Source organism: Silurus aristotelis (genome assembly GCF_946808225.1).
Source record: "Silurus aristotelis genome assembly, chromosome: 1".
Taxonomy (NCBI): Eukaryota; Metazoa; Chordata; class Actinopteri; order Siluriformes; family Siluridae; genus Silurus; species Silurus aristotelis.
Genome location: NC_139574.1, coordinates 21474284 through 21479703, shown reverse-complemented (window position 1 = coordinate 21479703; position 5420 = coordinate 21474284). Strand labels below are relative to the sequence as shown.

Genomic DNA, 5420 nt, shown 5'->3' with positions numbered 1-5420 from the left:
TGCTACTGTAATTATAAGATATTTTTATTGAACGTTTTTTTTTTTTGTAAATATTGTGTTTTCCATAAGTGTAGTGAAGAATTACATGATTGTTCTGCTAATAAAGATCTCACATCACAAGCTAATTATGCTTTCCTCTTTCATGTTTCCTTATGTTTTATATATATATATATATATATATATATATATATATATATATATATATATATATATATATATATATATATATATATATATGTATATATATAAATTATACACAGCTGTAAAAAAGGTTTTTACATTTTGCCATTTAAAACATTTTTGTTAGTTTTTTAAATTGGAATGGTGTGTCATAAATAAATATATTCAATGTTTTCCAAAGGATCAAGTACGTGTTGTGCAGTAAATATATGATTTAAAAAAATTTTATATAGTACAATTTCTAAACTAGCCAGAAAGATTCATTATTTTAGATTCTACATAACGAACATAATTTATATAGGTGTACTTTTATTCATTTTTGCACTACATATATTTTAACAACTTAATCTTTTTATCTATTTCTCAAAAAAGATAAGAGCAACATTGTCAAAGTTGCACATGTCAAGATACCACAGTGAAATTGTTTAAACAGTATTAAAAAACTATTAGAGACAGGCAAAAACCACTTCTCTCTTTTATGAATGATCATGTCAGTTTTGATGAATGTCATTGGTGTTTATTACTCTTCTCCTTACTCAACACAAAAACGTAAGAGGATATAATAATGACATCAGTAATCTAGTGCATACATTAGTGAACTAACATAGCAGAATCCTAAATGCAGAATAAAATATTGTTTAGTCAAAATGTAAGCCTCTGTTATAAATCTGCTTGTATTTAAAATAAATGTATTGAAATGCTGGCATTCAGATGCGTTTTTATATTACTTTGTGCCTCGTCAAAATATCGTTTTTATTAAAATAAAAGGCTTCTCAGCTTTATGCTATTACAATATTTATACTGTAAATACTGTTAAACTGTTTAAATTATTACACTATTTCCATGTTGTGCTTTTATCTCTTAAATTTCAATAGTTTAACTGGTAATATTGTTCTTTTATATTTGCATTTTCAGCTGAATGAGCATGCTGTATAATAATGTGTACAATAATAGGTCAATGCTACATTTACAGAAATAATGCAGAATATCCCTAATTCACGTGGCCTTTTATTTACACCCTATAAATAAAATAATTGCTTGGTACGCAATTATTTTACCACTGTAAATGCACTATATGAATACTTTGCATACTTCACAGTGCACAGGCTTCTGGGAGAACTTCATGATTAATGTACAGCACTGTACTTAATTCAGTTGAATTGCATGTTGGGAGTGATTGGGTGTGCAGTGTTTTTTTTTTTTTTCTTACTCTCAACTGTGCCCTCTAATGGAATGATCTTTTCAGAATCTGAATATTAAGCATAGCAGATTTTTTCACTTTCTTTCTTCTGACAGACACTTTATTAAAAAATAGCTTACATCTTTGACTTTATTATAATTAAAGAGAAATTGTGAGCTAATGTAAGTTATTTTTATACACAGGAACCACATAATCCTGATATAAATACATTATTGTTTTTAAACATGACCAGAAATAACACACTAAATAAAAAATGAGAGACCTCTTCATTAATAAAAAAAATAAAATGTTTAGTCTGTAATTTAATTTATGTTGAAGAATATTAAGTGTATTTGGTCTTGTAAGAGACTTTTCTAAATCCCTCCTTTATAACATGTACAATTCTCTAGACTACTACTAGTGATGATTCTGCTCTAAAGCTAAAGTATTTAGTCTCTCTTGCAAAATCAGTGTTGCCATTTTAATGTTATGTTTTACTGAGATTCATCAGGCAAGATAAGGTAGTGTAAAATGGTGTATTATTTAATGAAATCAACTTGTGTATGTATAGGAGCCTTTATGAGCCTGTCTCTTTGTTTGAGACTGGCACACCTGACTGCCTCCGTCTCGCTCTCTCTGGTGGCGTTCCGTCTGCTTGTGTATACTGAAGAGGTGGATCGTGGGAAATGATCACATCCTGTAAGATAAGAATAGGCTTCAGAGCCTTCCTGGTCAATTGCCACAGAGCAGCCATCACATCGAGATCAACAGCTTGGAAATGTTTTCAGCTAACGTTGTTTTTACCAAGCAGGCCAGGTTTGCTGTTGTAAAGTCGATGATTGTTTGAACAGGTGTGTGAATGTGTGTGTGTGTGTGTGTGTGTGTGTGTGTGTGTGTGTGTGTGTGTGTGTGTGTGTGTGTGTGTGTACATGCATGATGTGTGTGTACTGTAAATATAGCCGAAAGGACGATCCGGACACCTTATTGTAATATAAATATGGTTATGATGTGCTTGTGGTTGCCTGACAGAATATTTCCATCGCCTTTAACAATTTATATGGATGCGCTGTTTTTTTATGTACTGTACAATTTTGCTATAACAAATCTATATACCAATTATGTGGGCAACAGCAGTGTAAATGCATAAAGACACACATAGGATGCAAAAGAAAGATAATTATATAATTATATATTATATCTTACTTTATAGACAAGATTATTTTTTTTATAATTCATTTTTTTTGTACAGGTTGCTCTCATTTACACAAGTACACAAGCCAATCCTGCACATGCCTTTACCTTGTCAGCTACACACTTAAAAGCAGAAAGATATATTTTTTCTTTCTAATCACTTCTACCCCCTACACTGGAATGGCGAGGGTGGATGGTGGAGAGAAGAACGAAAATATTCAGGGTCTTGGACATCACCTGATTACAGGCTAATAGCCCCTGAGTGATTGAACACCTCAGGCTTCTGGCTAATTGGTGCTATTTAAAGCACCTATTAGTGCACAATGCCTGCTACAGGCACTCTCATAAACAAAAGCAAGAACCCTGCAGCTAGCAAATATCAGAGGCATAGAAATGATAAATCTAAAAGCAGGAGATGTATTCAAATGTCACTGTTTATATGTATATATGTTTATTATGAAAAGACATTTTATAACAGACTGTAAATTGTGTGTTACAGAATGTGCAACAGAATAATAATCCTGTTACCACTAATAATAATAAATAATAATAATATTTATAATAATAATAATAAACATTGATATTAACTTTAAACTTTTAATAATAATAATAATAATAATAATAATAATAATAATAATAATAATAATAATAATGAGAAGATAGATAGATAGATAGATAGATAGATAGATAGATAGATAGATAGATAGATAGATAGATAGATAGATAGATAGATAGATAGATAGATAGATAGATAGATAGATAGATAGATAGATAGATAGATACTTTCAGTAGAAAGATACATCTACTTTCAGTAACTAATTCTATAATCTCAGAAACACAGGGCACAAAGAGCACCATAGGCACACATTCACACACCCTGAATGTGGAGTTATGTTTGAGCATGTCAGATGTGAAATATGTCATCTATAAGAGACGTGCATGTGCAATTTTTAACAGATTTGACGCAACACAGAAATAAGATCAAGACTAATCTGTAATTTTAAAAGCGTTAGTCCATTTGCATCTAGTATATATATTCCTGCAAGCAAAAGGAGAATCTACAATAAATGCAATTTGAATAGTTGTTTTATTAAAAATTATAATAGAAAGTCTGTTCTTGGATTTTCAGTGAATGCTTCAGTGCATTGTTTTTTTTATTTAACCTGGTCTTTTGCTGCATGCTCCCCTGTGTGCAGTCTTTTTTTAAAAAGCCTGTTCAGATCCAGTTCTGAATTCAAATGTGATGAGTTTCACAATAATAGCTGCATCTGGACCAGATTAAGTGTAAAACTGTATAGAACAATTGATAAAGCTCCATGTAATATTTATGACTAATGTACAACATAAAACTGATTGATAGCTGTTTTTCTTGGTGCCGCAAAATGAAAATAATTTTCACATCATAAATATTGTGTGGAAGGATATTGATAGTGGATAGTGGAATGACAGTCTTAATTATAATGACCTGAAAAGGACTTTCTTTAAGCCATTCTTTATTTCAATATAAAATTTCTATAATGTGCATGTGTATGTGTTTGTGTGTTAAAGATGGTCAAAATCAAACAGTTTCCGGCAATCAGATAATTTGAATGTCTGTGTGCATAGGTTTAATATCCCCTTTACCTATATTTGTGTATTCTTCATTACGTATGTTGTTCTTCATGTGTCTTTGTATTCTTCATTCAGTATGTTGTTTTGATATAAACAAATGCCAAAAGGAAATGAAAAAAATAAACATTATAGAGGAGAGGAAACACGAAGAACAAAAGAAGGGAACATGAAGGAATGGGCTACATGCAGTCTGTGCCAGCTCCAGGGGGATGAATTACAGAAATGAGCTCTACATCCCATGCCAGGCTTTTCTCTCACTTCCAAATGCCTCTTCTCCACCCCCTCTCAATTCATCCATCCATCCCCAAGAGAACAAGTGATTAGAGAGGAGAGCAAGGGTTCTGGATCCGTTGCAGCTGGGATGGGATGCCAGCCATGGAGGACAAACACGACCCCAAGGTGCCATGATCACACAGGCAATATGTCACGGTAAATGCCAGAGCAATGTGGCAGAACTGAAGCTACAGGTCTTTTGGCATGGTGCCTATAGAATGGGTGAAACGTAAACATGGGCGTGGAAATTCTCTTTAGTGCAAAACGTAAAGGTTTTTTTTTTGTATCAGTGCAAAGAAAAACAGCTTGGCGTGAAGCTACATAATAACTTAAATGTTTTAATCTAAGAACAGCTGCTGTGAGAAAGAAGAATTTATTGCTGATATGCATTTCTGAAATTAGATCAGAAATTATATTCCCGCTAAATGCAGAGATTGCCTGTGGGGGTTGCTGTCAGACAAATGCCATTTTGCAGCCTGGGATGATGCATGAGCTCCCCTGTTCATGTATTAAGTTAGGAAGCAGATCTTTCTTAATATACAAATCCTCGTCTTTAGAGTTTCCTTTACAAACATTGTGACAATATAGCTAAATGTTCATGGCATTTATAGTGTTATCAAATTCCTATTAGACTGTAATAAAGAGTATGTCTGGGTGTACTTACCTGCACCTATTTATTTATTTATTTATTTATTTATTTATTTATTTATTTATTTATTTATGTTGGAGGTGCACCTGAGTAAAATGTAAATTATTTTGGATTTTTTGATCACTTATATTTGAATCAGCTGTTTTTTCCCCCTTCCAGATTATTGTGCACTTATGGTGATAGAGATATAAAACTGAAGAATGTAAAACCATTACCTTTACCCTTTTAATATGCAGAACAGACTGATTAATTTGCCATCTGATTCCTATGTTAATATGTTTCTGTTGAGGAGTTTTTTTTTTCAGTCACTCAGGGATTTATGTCCAGATGGTACGC

The 5420-nt window shown here is 32.2% G+C and overlaps 1 protein-coding gene across 2 annotated transcripts in view; it reads left to right on the top strand.

Moving 5' to 3' along the window:
* id4 (inhibitor of DNA binding 4) overlaps positions 1-125 on the top strand; it is a 3014-nt gene extending 2889 nt beyond the window's left edge. For both annotated transcript variants that reach the window (XM_083552506.1, XM_083552507.1), the window contains exon 3: positions 1-125. This exon is cut by the window's left edge. The gene's annotated coding sequence lies outside the window, so the exon portion shown is untranslated.
* The last annotated feature ends 5295 nt before the right edge of the window (positions 126-5420 follow it).